Genomic DNA, 14969 nt, shown 5'->3' on the forward strand with positions numbered 1-14969 from the left:
TAAGTTTTCACTGCAAAAAAAATGACCTTACAAGTTTGTATTCAGCTTTTGGGCATATAGCCTTGGATATATTTATCTATATACTTACATTTGTATGTATAGACATATTTATGTTGGTGTATATATTTATTTGACAAAAATGGGATGGTACCATTTCTAAGCTGCTTTTTGAAATTTAACAATATATACTGTACAGTTTTCCTTGTCACTAACTATAAATGCATCATTTTGTTTTTCTAATTTGTCTATTAGAAATAATACGATGATATCTGTGTAAGTAATTTTGTCTTTCTAAATGTGGGCTTAGGTCATAGAGTATGAATATTTTCCAAGCTCCCACATAGATTGGGAACTGCTTTCCAGAAAGGCCAGCTCTGTGCGCATGTCTTCCTGGCAGCAGGGAGGTGTCAGCCGGTCCTACCACACTAGCCAGGGTTGATGGCTCCTCACTGGTCCAACTTCCATAAGAAAGCTCTTAGGACAAATGTTCGGTATATTTACATTTTTTATTCCAACTTCATGACATAATAGCTCTGTCAGGCTCACCTGGCCGTAGGAGACATTCACAGTAAGATGACATGGAGCTAAGGGGGAGCAGATTCCAGTGGAGACTAAAAACCAGCAGGTTTTGACCTGTTGCTATGGAGAAAGCTGACTTCCTGGTCTGCAGAGCAGAGGCTGCTGGGAGGCCTCTGGCCAGCACATATATTCATATCTTTTCTGCCCCAGGACATTTACATAGGCCAGGCCCTCTGTACTCTTTACTCTTCGGCCTCCTTACTCTTCAGCAGCTAAGGTTCCTAGAGCACTTTGCTGGGCACCTTATGAGCCCCTATTTTGCAGATGAGGGAAGCGGGCAGAGAAAGGCCAAGTACCGCCAGGCCCAGGGCCACCTGCCTGCATGCAGGGCCCGAGCTGCTCCCCACCGAGCCCCGGTGCCTAGGCCGCAGCTTCCCAGCCAGCCTCCTGGGCACTGTTCTTTGGAGGATGATTTTAAGGCAGCAGGTTTTTTAATGTTGAAGAAAGAAAGAAAGAAAGGGACCTGACCTCTTCCTATGTGCTACTTCTAGAAGGCTGAGTGCTAAAATACTGGCCTGTGAGCTCTTTGCAGGCCGGACCCATGGTCATCTGTGTGTGAAACATTTGCAATTCCCCTAGATTCTGATTCTGACAGACGGGCCCAAAGACCAGTCAGAAGGAATTCTGGCTGATCTAATCCAATACGGACAGCTCTATGTGTGTGAGCACGGCCTTTGGAAACGACGTAAAAATACTGCATCACATTAGTAGCATGTTTTTGGTTTTCAGAGCACCTTTAAATTCATGTATGATGGTAGCTGCTACTAATGAAGTGCTCATGATGTGCCAGGCTCTGCACTGTGTGTTTGGAACACGTGTTGTCATCGTGTACTTTGTTTTTGGTAAGAACTTGAGCAGCTAGCAGGAAGCTAGTATTCCTTTTGTCTTTCTTCTCTTTGTGGGTTTCTTTTGGTTGTCCCCACGGAGGAAGCTGAGGTCTGGATGCCTGCTGCCTCCCGGGCTGGGGCTGAGGCACTGGGTCTCCTTTAGCTCAGGGAGAGAGAGCCAACCTCAGGCTGGGCCCCGAGGTTTCCTGGTCCTTCCCCAGCTTTGTTCTTCAGATCTGAAAATTTCAAGCTTCAGACGATGTGCAGTGAATTGATCGTACCAGGAAAAGAGAACATAGAGGCAGCGGAACCAGAGGAGCTGGCGGTGGTGGCAGGACATGGCTCTCTTGGCCTGCGTCACGTCCTGGCTGGTGAGCACAAAGAGGACTCCTGGGTGTGCAGCAGAGACAGGCAGGTCCGGGAGGGAGATGTACTTGCGAAACATGTTCACAGACTGGGGTGTCAGCACAGAGCACCCTTCAGGTAACTTCCCTCTTGAGCACAGGGTCCAGCCTTCAGGTAACTTCCCTCCTGAGCACAGGGTCCTGGTTGATTCCTTTAGCTTCTATGTGTGGGAGAAGGGTGCTGGCCACAGGCCCTATGTCCCACTGCACAACTGGGCCACCCAGGAAACACCTTAGTTCAAGAAGGCTGATGACATCCAGCGTCCCTCTCTCAGCTGGAAGGGCACATGGCGAACACAGCAGCTTCTGCTGGCCTTCTCGTGGCTCTACAAAAAGGGGACTATAAAGTCTTGAAGGGATAGAAGAGTGTGCCTGATTTGAGCACAGCTCTATTATGTACACAAATGTTCATGGACAATTTTATTTGTAACAGCCTTAAACTGGGAACAACACAAATATCTTTCGATAGATGAGAGGTTAAACAAACGGTGGTACATCCATATCTTGGAATACAACCCAGCAATTAAAAGTGTCACCCCCAGAGGACCTCTTTTGTTGCCCAGATGTGGCCTCCCTCTTTAAGCCAAACCTTCACATAAACTCCTTACCCTCCCCCTTACATGGGACATGATATCCAGAGGTGAGAGTCTCCCTGGCAATGTGGGACAGGAATCCAGAGATCAGCCTGGCCCCAGGCTTCATGGGATTGTCGTTTTGTTTTGTTTTGTTTTGTTTCGTTTTTTTTGGGGGGGGGGGGAATGGGGTGGGGGAGGATGTGAGCAGGTGGGGTGCATGGGCCAGGAATCGAACCTGGGTCTCCCATGTGAAGACAAGCATTCTATACTGAATGACCATGCACCCTTTGATGGGATTGATTGACCAAAGTGGGAAAAGAAATAAAACAAAAGTAAAGTTTCAGTGGCTAAGAGATTTCAAATAAAGTTGAGAGGTCATCTTGGAGGCTACTCTAATGCAAGTTTCAGGCAGTCATTATAAAACTGAAAACTCCAAGGAACACCCCAGTTCATTTAAGTTTATTTTTCAGAGATTCATGCCTCCAGATCGTTCGTAGGCCAGGTAAGCCCTGCAACCCAGAGGTATCAGTCTCTCCAAGAACAACAACCAGATTCACTCCTCTATCCCATTATGATGACACCCCTTTTCAGCATGAAGACGTTAGAATGGTCGTCACCCAGATATCCCTCAAGAGTAAAGAAAGGGCAAAAATAAAAGAGGAATTGTAACCAATAAATTAAGAAATAACAAATGATTATGGTTACCAAATCATTATATAGATGTTTTTTCTTTCCATATTGTAGAATAGGCAGAAGCGAATATCTAAAATTACTTAAACTCAGCTTAGTTTCACCCTTGTTTATCCTTTCTATTGTAATGGCTATTTTAGCCTAATCTCAGCACTGTTGAGACTCATACATGAATGAGCACATGGTGAAATATGAATAAACTCCGTGGGTTGTTCCAGTGTCAGTTTCCTGATTTTGTTGTTGTCCCACATATAAATTCCAACATGGGGTGTTGCTTCCTGTAGAAACGGAGCTCGAAGGATATTAAGGAATGATAAGAAAGAAAGAAAGAAAGAAAGAAAGAAAGAAAAAGGAAGGAAGGAAGGAAGGAAGGAAGGAAGGAAGGAAGGAAGGAAGGAAGGAAGGAAGGAAGGAAGGAAGGAAGGAAGAAAGAAAGAAAGAAAGAAAGAAAGAAAGAAAGAAAGAAAGAAAGAAAGAAAGAAAGAAAGACACAGACGGGCTCAGGGGGTCTGAAGCTTGAGTTTACTTCAGACAGACTTCAGACAGACTTCAGACTAAACAAAGGCAACCTAACAGAATACCTTGAGTCATAACTACAATCCCGAACTGCACACCCTGTTGGGGACCAACCTGCCACAGGAACCATCAATGAGCACTGACCCCCGTTTGGTATGGCACCTTTCTCACTGAATACTTTCTGACTCAGGTGTACATGAATCCCTATATAAAGGCAGCCCATCAAGAACAAGCCCAGAAACCAATCTTTCTTTATCCTGCTCTGCCAAAGGCACAGCAAAGAAGCAATTTTTTAAATCTATCATAATAAATCAGTTCTTAGAAATTACAACTGGTGTGGGCAAGCCAGGCTGCAATGACTCCATAGGCTGAACCACAGTATCAACTTTTATCAAATCAGTCAACATTCTCCATTTTCCTGACCTCCCTCCTGCAATAAATATTGGAGAATTCCAAGAACCACGAGACTCCTCTAAACGTCCTGCTCCAAACTGTTCCCAAATCAACCGAGTCAGAGCCTCAAACCTCTCTACAGATAAGGGCCACTGCTCAACCCAAAAAGGCCCACCTGTAGTATTTGTAGTGGATGTCCCTGGAGCATCTCCTCACTTTATGCTTTAAGAGTTCCCTTATTAGGTCCCTGTTGGGGCACCAATTGCCGAGTCCAGCCCAAGCAACTGTCGAAACCGGGTAAGAAGTGGTAGTGGGAGATTGAGAAGAAACACAACTTAGAGTTTAAGACAAAGCATGAGCCAGGTAGTTCATTGCCTGACTGAACACAATAACCAAATAGAAACAGGAATATTTTCCCCATCGTTTATTCACTGCAAAGCCTTCATAACGAATTTCCATTACTTAAGATTTAAAACATTATGGCCTTAAGGCTGAAACCAACAACAATGTTTTTGAATGAGCTCAAATAAGCTTACTAATTCAGATGTTTTAACAGGCACCCCAGTAGCTTTAACACACACACATACTCCTCCAGCCGCCTATTATGATTACCCGTTACCCTGATGATCCAAGGAAAATGCTTACTTTACCAATATGACTCGAGTCCTCTTCTATCGACTGGACACACGTGCCTCCAATGAGACTTTTCCTTGGTTCCTTAATATTGATTTGGAGTCTTCTTCTTCGAGCCCCACGTTTGGGCGCCAAATGTTGCTTCCTAATGTTGCTTCCTGTAGAAACGGAGCTCGAAGGATATTAAGGAATGATGAGAAAGAAAGAAAGGAAGAAAGAAAGAAAGACACAGATGGGCTCAGGGGGTCTGAAGTCTGTCTGAAGTAAACTCAAGCTTCAGACCCCCTGAGCCCGTCTGTGTCTTTCTTTCTTTCTTTCTTCTTTCTTTCTTTCTCATCATTCCTTAATATCCTTCGAGCTCCGTTTCTACAGGAAGCAACATTAGGAAGCAACAATGGGGAGGGCTGGTGAAGGGTGCACAGGACCTCCTGTACTGTACAGTTCTTTGCAATTTTCCATAGATGTTTATTTCAAAATAAGTGTTTTAAAGAAAAGATCTCAGATTCCAAGTCAGAGTTCTCTTGTAAAAACGTAATACATCATGTGGGAGACCTTGGGTTCGATTCCTGGACCCCAAGAAAAAAAAAACCAAAAAAACAATTTAATGCACTCAAGCCCCCTGAAGGGACTGGGGACAAAGGAGGAAATATTCAGCTTCCCCACCTGGGGAATTCCTGATGTTCCCGCAAACATCGGAGATTACAAATTTAATAAACCATACCCTCAAATTTGGGGCTCGCCCCTTGAAAACTTATTCCTGCAAAGGAGAAGCTAAGCCTACTGATAAGTATGCCTAAGAGTCACCCCCAGAGAACCTCTTTGGTTGCTCAGATGTGGCCTCTCCTTAACCCAATTTGGCAGGTGAACTCACTGCCCTCCCCCCGGCCTACTTGGGACACAACTCCCAGAGGTGTAAATCTCCCTGGCAACATGGGACAGAGCTTCCAGGACAAGCCAGGACCCAGAATCAAGGGATTGAGAAAGCCTTCTTCACCAAAAGCAAGAAGAGAGAAATGAGACAAAATAAAGTCTCAATGGCTCAGATATTTCAGAGTTGAGAGGTTATCCTGGAGGTTACTCTTATACATTATATAGATATTCCTTTTTTAGTTTATGGTGTATTGGAGCAGCTGGAGGGAAGTATCTGAAAGTGTTGAGCTGTGCTCCAGTAGCCATGATTCTTGAACATGACTGTATATCTATATAGCTTTTTTTTTCCATTTTTCTTTTTTTTCTTTTTTCTATTAATTAAAAAAAAGATTAACACAACATTTAGAAATCATTCCATTCTACATATGCAATCAGTAATTCTTAAAATATAGCTTTTATAGTGTGACTGTGCTGGTTTGAAGGGATGTATGTCTCCTAGAAAAGCCCGTTTTAATCAAAATCCCATTTTGTAAAGGCAAAATAATCCCTATTCAATACAGTACATTTGAAACTATCTATAGTCAGATCGTCTCCCTGGAGATGTGATTTAATCAAGAGTGGTTGTTAAACTGGATTAGGTGATGACATGTCTCTACCCATTTAAGTGGGTCTTGATGAGTTTCTGGAGTCCTATAAAAGAGGAAACATTCTGGAGAATGAAGGAGATTCAGAGAGAGTGAAGCAGAATGACATAACCACGAGAAGCAGAGTCCTCCAGCCAGCGACCTTTGGAGATGAAGAAGGAAAATGCCTCCCCAGGAGCTTCATGAAACAGGGAGCCAAGAGAGAAAGCTAGCAGATGATGCTGTGTTCACCATGTGCCGTTCCAGCTGAGAGAGAAACCCTGACCGTGTTCACCATGTGCCTTTTCATTTGAGAGAGAAACCCTGAACTTCATTGGCCTTCTTGAACCAAGGTATCTTTCCCTGGATGGATGCCTTTGATTGGACATTTCTATAGACTTGTTTTAATTGGGACATTTTCCAGGCCTTGGAACTGTAAACTAGCAACTTATTAAATTCCCCTTTTTAGAAGCCATTCCATTTCTAGTATATTGCATTCCGGCAGCTAGAAAACTAGAACAGTGTCCATGTGACTGTGAAAACCTTGTCTCTGACGCTCCCTTTATCCAGGGTCTAGACAGATGATTGAAAAAAAAAAGGGACAAAAATAAACAATGGTGGGGAGGAATAGGAGTGGAAAAACCTGTGTAGATTGCAATACTAGTGGTCAATGAGAGGGAGGGGTAAGAGGTATGGGATGTATGAGATTTTTCTTTGTTGTTTTTATTTCTTTTTCTGGAGTGCTGCAAATGTTCTAAAAATGATCCTGGTGATGAATACACAACTATGTGATGATATTGTGAGCCACTGACTGTATACTTTGGATGGGCTGTATCTTGTGAAGATATCTTCATTAAAAAACCAACAAAACAAAATACGATGCTTGGAGCTGGAGAACTTGTTTTAAGGTTGGAAAACCTGCAGCTTAATTGCATGGATGGAGGACTTTGAGAAAGCAAAGTGGTCATTGCAAAAAAGTATTATGGCTTTGATTTTTTTTTTTAATGGTGGGAAAGGTGCAGATTTTTCTTTCTTTTTTAATTTATAAAAATAATACACGTTCAGAGTTTTTTTAAAAAGTGAGCGTGGAAAAGTCTCCTCTGCACCCAAGCCCTCTGCCATCAGACGGCGGGGGTGCCGTCCGGAGTCTGGACTAGCTACCCCTCCTCGGGGGGCGCAGGGGGAGCCCGCTTTCCCACCAGGATGCTGGTCAGCACCTTGTTCTGTGGCTGACCAGTCCGCAACCCCCTGCCATCGCGAGCAGGAGGACTTCGCGTTTGCTGGATAAAGAGACGCAAAGGAGCTTACGTGGAGGTAGCGTGGCCGAGCGGTCTAAGGCGCTGGATTAAGGCTCCAGTCTCTCCGGGGGCGTGGGTTCGAATCCCACCGCTGCCATCCTGTGCCCTTGTGGAAAGGGGGACTTGGTATCCTTTTGACTGAGCCGCGACGGCGGCTCCCTGTCGGGTTGTCCCCGAAAGGATGGGAATCTGGGATTCCCTGTGGCAGCCCCGCCAAAATGCTCCGGATGGAACCCTGCAGGAGACAGCAGGTGGGAGGTGAGCACCGCCGTATGGAAATGAGGTCGTGGGTCCCTTTCAATTCGCCAAGCTCTAGATTTCAGGAGTAAGCAAAAGACTTAATTCGTAACTTCAACTTGTTTCCGCCCGGTTTCGAACTGCGGACCTTTCACGTGTTAGGCGAACGTGATAGCCACTACACTACGGAAACTAAGGACCACAGATTCCTCCGAATCGTAATGAAGATACACTGACCAATACCACTGCCAAGAATTTCCCAAGGACTTGGTGGCTCGGAGCGGAGGGGCTGCAGGAAGATAGGCTCGCGACCCACGCAATGCGGCCAACACAGCATTTCGCCCGCCGCCCGGCCCACGCGTTTCCACGCGCCCCTCCAGGGCCGGCGCCAGGAGCACGGTCCCTCGCGCTCTGCGCCCCGTCCCCAACGGCCAACCTCGGTTCCGGGACGGCCCACTAGCTCACCCATACACACGCTACTTTTCCCGCCTCTCGGTGCCAATACTCCCTGCGGAGGTCTCTGGGAGGGCCACCGGGTAGTGCCCAAGACAAAAAGCGTCACTCGAACTCAAAAACTGGGCTCGTCCGGGATTTGAACCCGGGACCTCTCGCACCCAAAGCGAGAATCATACCCCTAGACCAACGAGCCAGCCGGCTGGCTCTTGCGTCGGCCAGTCCATGAGGCTATTCCGGGAGGCCCGTTCAACCTCCGGCAAATGGATTTTTATTTCTCACAGCTCGGAACTGTCCTCGGGGCCCCGGAGCCCCATGAACGCTCAGCCGCAAGTCGCTAGGCGCAGCGCAAATGCTGCGTTTCCTTGGCCGGGGTGAGGTCGCCTGGAATCCCAAGGCGCGCTGCCCTGCTAGGCAGCCAGCGAAGGCGCCGAGTCCAAGTACCGAGCGAGAGGCGGGGCGCAGGGCGGCCAAGGCCGGGGTCTCGGCCACAGAACCCAAGCCCGATTTGGAGGCCTCGGGACAGGCTGCGCTCTGCGCGCAGAGACGTGAAGTGAAACTCCCTGGAGAGGTGGTCCCTCCAAGTTGCAGACCTGGCAAGGGCCGGGGCTTTTCCTGCAGGTTTTATCAGAACGAAAATACAACACACGCTTACCGGGCGGCGTTCAGAAAACGTTCAGGGAAGCGTAAAGCAGAAGCTACAGAGGAGCCAGGAAGCTCGCCCCTCAGCGGTGATGCTGTTGGCGGGAGGCCGGTGCGCGTCCTCGGGGTGGGTGCCGCGCGCACGCGCTGGGTCCTTTTTCCCCCTGAAACTTTGATGGGGCCACCGCTCACATATTATCTCATAAGATGGTTTTATTGTTAACGGTCGCTCGCGGACATCTTTCCAACTCAACACGTGGAACATGCGGTTCCTGTGAAATGGTCGCAGCCTGACCACGCGCGGGGGTCTCCGGTTCCTTAAAACTGCGCTGCTGCCTCCTGGGCCGCCACGGCATGGGAGGCCCGGGGCCTAGGGCACAGGCCTCTTTTGACTTTTTTTAAAAAATATTTTTTATTGAGATAACTTCACGTGCCATACAGTCCACCCAAAGTACACAATCAGTGGCTCAGAATAGCATCACACGGTTGTGTATTCATCACCATGATCATTTTTAGAACATTTGCATCACTCCAGAAAAAGAAATAAAAAGAAAAACTCGTACATCCCATACCCCTTATCCCTCCCTTTCATCGGCCACCAGTATTTCAATCTACCCAATTTATTTTACCCTTTGTCCCTCTATTACTTATTTAATTTTTTATCCATATTTTCTATTCATCTACCCACACCCTGGATAAAGGGAGCATCAGTCACAAGGTTTTCACAATCACACGGTCACATTGTAAAAGCTCTATAGTTATACAATCGTCTTCAAGAATCAAGGCTACTGGAACACAGCTCAACAGTTTCAGGTACTTCCCTCCAGCCTCACCAATACAGCATAAACTAAAAAGGGATATCTATTTAGTGCATTAAAATACCTCCAGGATGACCTCCCGACTCTGAAATCTCTGGTCACTGAAACTTGGTCTCATTTCTCCCTTTCCGCTTTTGGACAAGAAGGCTTTCTCAGCCCCATGACGCCGGGCCCCAGCTCATTCAGAGTCCTGTCCCACGTTGCAGGGAGAGTTATGCTCCTGGGAGCCATGTCCACGTGGAGGGGAAAGGGCCCAGGCCTCTTGCTCCGGCTCCCGGGAGTCTGAGTTCTCCGGCGGGTGGCCCTGAGCGGCTCCAGCACAGGGCAAACTGGAGGCCGGAAGGGTGCAGACGCTCTCCTCCTCCCTGGCTTGGGGCCTATACTCCCCTAGAAGGTTTTCATTGCACTGGGTTATAGTGGCAAAACAATAGTAATTCGAATTCCCTGCTGTAGAATTAACGACAAATCACGCAGAACTGGGCCAAAGGTTTATATTTGTATCATCCGCAGAGAAATTCCCTACGCAGTTGCTCAGTTCCTAGTCTCACACCCCCGATCCTCCTCAGCTCTCTGCGCCATGGACCCGTGGACACTGCTGACCGCTCCACTCCGGGCCCCTTGCCCGGCCTCCTGCAAGTCTCCTCCCCTGGGCAGGGCGGCTGGGGAATGTCTCCTACCTCTCTAGCTCCTTTCCGTCTCGTGCGTCCTGGGTTCCGTTCTTGACCCTCGGTTGTTCCACGGAAGTGACCCGCCCTGGGTGTCCGCCCCATCCTGGATCCTCTCCCCAAACCTCACGCCGTCTCCTCTTCCATCGTCTGGGCTGCGACGAACGTCCGGGACCCCTCCCTGAGCCTCTCGGCAACCTGCCTGACTCTGCGTGTGTGCCTGGCCTACCCTTCCCTGGGCCCTTCCTGGGCTTGCGGGAGATCCGCCCTGGAGCCCCTCTCCCAACCCGCCTCCTCCCGGCCCTAACACCTGCCTTCGTGGGAGCGGCTCCAGCGCCCCGACTCTGTTCCCCCGGAGCGCAAGGCCTGCGGTCCGGTCACCTGGTCGCTCAGCTTCCCGTCAGCCCCGACCCACGCACTTCGGGACGCCACTGTTTTAGGGGCAGGAGTACCGCAATCTGGCTTCCTGTGGGGCGGGGGAACCCAGGACGCGCAGGTGCCCAGGGCCATGGCCCATCCCGGGCGAGTCGCTCAGCCTTAACGCAGTCTTGGCCCTTCGGATGGGAGCCTCGGGGAGGGAAGGAAGCGGGAGCACCGACACGCCGCGGATTCCTGCACCCTACCCGCGTGCACCCCACCCACCTCCGCGCCCACCCAGGCGCCTGCTAGCGGCCGTTGCTACTCTGGTGCACGCGGCCCCGCCCCATTTGCCGCCCCCAGCCATCCTGCAGCCGCGCCTGCAGTGGACCGAATCCTCCACTGACGACGCGACTGCCCAAGGGCGCTCGGAAGGTCCCCGTCTGCTTGAGAGAGGGCTCCCGCGGACTTGGGGATCGAAATGCCCCGGGGTGGGGGCGCCCCGAGGTCCCAAAGGGCCTGGCCGGGTTGGTGAGGCAGCGCCCGGATCGTTCACTGAGGACTCAGGTTCAGCTGTAAACTTGAATTCCGTCAACAACATAAATAAGGTCCGAAGATCAGCACAGATTAAGTGGATACTTTGCTGTTGCAGAAAATTAAACGGGTAAAAAGAAAATACTTTAACCGAATGTGATAAAATCACAGCCTTTAGGTGTCACGAATGTCGACGTTCCTTTACAAAATTCCGTAGAGGAGAGCAGCAAATGCTTACAACGTGGAGGCGGTCGGGAGCGGGAAGCACCGCCGCTGAGAGCAGCCGGCAGATCTAAAGTGCCCTGGGCGCGGGAAGGGGAGACACCTGCGCTGGGTGCGCCGGGGACGCGCGCCGCGGGGACAGGCCGGAGGGGCGCTTTAGCATCATCTCTCCATCCGGGAGAAAGATGCGAGACGAGAACGAGCCCGGGGTCCCAGTGTAGTGACAGGTGGGGAACTGAAAGGCAGGCGCCCGCCGCAAAGTCGCCGAGAGTGGGAGCAGACCGAAGCGAGGATGGACCTTGAGGCAGAAGACGCGGGGCGTCAGAGGGACCGATGACGGAATGGGAAGGACACAGGGATCTTACTTGCGCGTCTTCGGATTTCCAACCCTTCAGGAGAGTAGGGTGAAGAAAGCAGGGGAGAAAAAAGAAAAGCAACAAGGCCCCAGCGAGATTTGAACTCGCGACCCCTGGTTTACAAGACCAGTGCTCTAACCCCTGAGCTATGGAGCCGGCACTGGGCGAGTCGGCGGCTCGTGAGCTGTTGACAGCAGCACCGCGCAGCCGCAGACCGCTGCTTTGCAGAGTCCGGCCCTGCAGGGCCGCCTTCCCCGCGGGTCCCTAAGTGTAAGTGACGCACAAGTGCTGGCAAAGAGCCTGCGGAGACCGGGCTGGGGAGAGGGCAGTGGCAGGCAGGGGCAGCGCCTCCGGAGGGCGCAGCCGTAGGGAGGCCGGTGGGGGGCGGGGGCTAAGGCGAGATGGGGAAAGGGGTCTCGCGGTTTGCTGGGCGTGAGCAGGGGGTCCAGAGGTCGGGGCTGCGAGAGAAGGGTTAGGGTGAGGGAGTGAATGGACCTGGCCTCAGGGCGAGGCCTCCGGGTGGGCTGGGCCTGAATGGAGTAGGAGACTGGGGGAGTGTCAGAAGGTCGGGGTGGGAGGGGGTGCTGGGCCGAGCCCCGGGGTCAGGGCTGCAGGCCCCCGGCCGCAGCCCCACCTCTGAGCCAACTAGGAAATGGCAAGCCTTAGGGCCCACCCTGAGCCATGGGGAGCCGGTTGTGCCAGGGCTCCTAAGAGGCCACACAGGGGAGACAGAGGTGCCCCCAAAAGGACTGAAAGTGCTGGCTGTGCGTGGGGGACCTGGGTCTGCAGCCAGCAGCCAGCCTGCCCTGTTGTCCCTGCAAAGACAGGTGACCGGCCAGGGCGGTCTGGACGCTGAGGAGCCACGCGGTGAGCTTGGATTACCCTGCTCTGCAGCTCGCAGGCAACTGGGGTGATGGGCCAGGTACAGTCCTTGGAGACCCCGCCCTGACCCAAGCCCAAAGGAGGGTAGAGGGAAATGCACACCAGCAAACTTACACATGGTTACCACTCAGCCCCAGAGTCTGGGAGACAAAAACTCCCCTCCACGCACAGTTGTTATGGTAACTCTTGTTGTGCAGTTATTTTGCAAGCACACATACTCTGATAGACGCACGGTCACATTGGCAAACAGGAGAGGTGAAAATGAACCCTCAGACAGCCACTCCACCGTCCCAACCCGGCCCTGCGGGCACAGGCAGGACCTCGGGACTGAACTGCACGGCACACCCACATCTTCTGCAACTGTGGTATGTCTTCATACTTCGGCACAGTTGTTGGAGCATATCAGCGTAGGAGCCAAGGGTTAAAACTAGACCCGCAGAATTTGTTGGGAGCAGCTTGCCTCAGGGTGGCGGCAGTAAACTGTGGAGATTGCTATCTGCTTTATGTAGAACAGTCTGGGAGGAAGAGAATGTTTACCCCAAATGGTTATGTTAAGTATGAAGGAAAAGAGCACTGAAAGATAAGCACTCTGTTCGCCCAGGAAATGCATGCATACCTTTTGTCACCCTGCAGTACATAAAAAGGATCTGATTAAGAATAAAGTTGTCTGTTGTTTGTTCAAGTTAAGCTTCAGACCCCCTGAACCTGTCTGTGTCTTTCTTTCTTTCTCGTCATTCCTTCAAACTCTGTTTCGTAGGAAACTACCTATTAGGAGGGTGCTACTCATTCAAAAAGCCACATCAGCGAACTCAATGCCCTTCCTGCCTACGGAGTGGCCGGAGGGAAGTACCTGAAACTGCTGAGCTGTGTCCAGTAGCCTTGATTCTTGAAGGGGAGTGTGTAACTACAGAGGTTTTACAATGTGACTGTGTGGTTGTGAGAAACCTGCGGCTGACGATACCTTTATCCAGGGTATGGGCAGATGAGTAAGAAAATAAGGACAATAAATAAATAATAGCAGAGAGGAGGATAATGGGTAAAAAAAAAAATTGGGTCGATTGCAATACTAGTGGTCAATGAGAGGTAGGGGTAAGGGGTATGGGATGTATGGGGTTTTTCGTTTTTTTTTTTTCTGGAGTAATGCAAACATTCTAAAACGATCGTGGTGATGAGTACATAACTATGTGTTTATACTGTGAGCCACTGATTGTATACTTTGGGTGGACAGTATGGTGCGTGAAGATTTTTCAATAAAAATAACGTGAGCTGATAGAGAACATATAAAAAGTGGTTGCCAGAGAGTCAATTAATGGCACTGATATTCCTAAGAGATAATGCAGAACAAAAATTAAAATCATCACTGCTAAAAAAAAAAAAAAAAGAAGTGATACTAGAGGCAGCCCAGATAAACATCTGGTGACTTGATTATCAGATGAATGAAATGGGTTTTCCTTCTGGAAGTCAGTGGTTTTCAAATACATGCATTGTCTTCGATATTCTAGAGCTACTCTCCCTGTCCGAATACAGCACAGGATTTAAGAGCACCTTCACCCTTTGGAATGCTACTGTAGGCTGGACTCTCAAGAAATGGTCCTGTCCCCAGCCCAAAGGACACAGGGATGATTCCCTGCTGCTCTGTCAACTGGGTCTGCCTCTAGAGCAGTGTCATGCCTGCCCAAGAGAAACTTATATGGTTGTTCTGCTCAAAGCATCTCAAGGGACAGAGCACTGAGACTCCGTAAAACTTGCAGACCAGACGGATCTACTGTCACTATCCCTGTGAGCTGACAGACTTGTCTCAACAGCCTGGGCAGAACAGAAGCGGTCTGAGACTTGCTTTTATTCTAACCTGGTAACCACATAATGGGGGAGGAAACTTATTGCCCTCTCTTGAATATGATATGGCTAATATGGCTAATATTTAACAAAAAACAATTGTAGGGTTGCCAGTTTAAAATTTGTTGTGTACACCAGAAAAGCCAGGTTCTTTAACCTGATTCAATATTGCTGGGTGGAATCTTTTTGTTTAAGTTGTTTCCATGGAAATGTAACCCATTCAATTGTGGGTGGGACCTTCTGATTAGGTGGTTTCCCTGGAGATGTATCTCCACCCATTCAAGGTGGGATGGCTTTCTGGAGTCCTTTAAGAGGGAGCCATTCTGGAAAAAACTTCAGAGCCCACATAGGCAGAAACCTTTGGCGATCCAAAAAGAAATGTCCCTGGGGAAGCTGTTTGAAATCAGCAGCCAAAGGACCAGCACATGCCATATGAACCTTCCCAGCTGACAGAGGCATTCTGAACCCATCAGCCTTACCTGAGTCGAGGTCCCTGGATGCCTTCATTTGGGCATTTTTATGGCCTTAGAACTGTAAACTTGTTACTTAATAAATTCCC

General features: G+C 49.6%; 1 long non-coding RNA gene and 3 other non-coding genes across 11 annotated transcripts in view; 1 reads left to right on the forward strand and 3 right to left on the reverse strand.

Annotated features, from left to right (window-relative positions):
- LOC143664860 (uncharacterized) overlaps positions 1 to 8973 on the reverse strand; it is a 32138-nt gene extending 23165 nt beyond the window's left edge. For 5 of the 8 annotated variants that reach the window (XR_013166634.1, XR_013166633.1, XR_013166630.1 and 2 more), the window contains exons 1-2: positions 8754 to 8973; positions 7419 to 7643 (exon numbers count right to left, since the gene is read on the reverse strand). This is a non-coding gene — a long non-coding RNA (uncharacterized LOC143664860). The remainder of the gene's footprint in view (positions 1 to 7418; positions 7644 to 8753) is intronic. The other 3 variants (XR_013166635.1, XR_013166632.1, XR_013166629.1) reach the window with 1 other exon arrangement.
- On the forward strand, positions 7424 to 7505 carry TRNAL-AAG (transfer RNA leucine (anticodon AAG)). The gene has a single exon. It is a non-coding gene; the product is annotated as a tRNA-Leu (tRNA).
- Positions 8223 to 8294, reverse strand: TRNAP-UGG (transfer RNA proline (anticodon UGG)). Its single transcript has one exon. It is a non-coding gene; the product is annotated as a tRNA-Pro (tRNA).
- A 2802-nt stretch (positions 8974 to 11775) lies between the features above and the next one.
- TRNAT-UGU (transfer RNA threonine (anticodon UGU)) lies at positions 11776 to 11848 on the reverse strand. The gene has a single exon. It is a non-coding gene; the product is annotated as a tRNA-Thr (tRNA).
- Between the last annotated feature and the right edge of the window lie 3121 nt (positions 11849 to 14969).

This window comes from Tamandua tetradactyla, chromosome 20 (genome assembly GCF_023851605.1).
Source record: "Tamandua tetradactyla isolate mTamTet1 chromosome 20, mTamTet1.pri, whole genome shotgun sequence".
NCBI classification, from domain to species: Eukaryota; Metazoa; Chordata; class Mammalia; order Pilosa; family Myrmecophagidae; genus Tamandua; species Tamandua tetradactyla.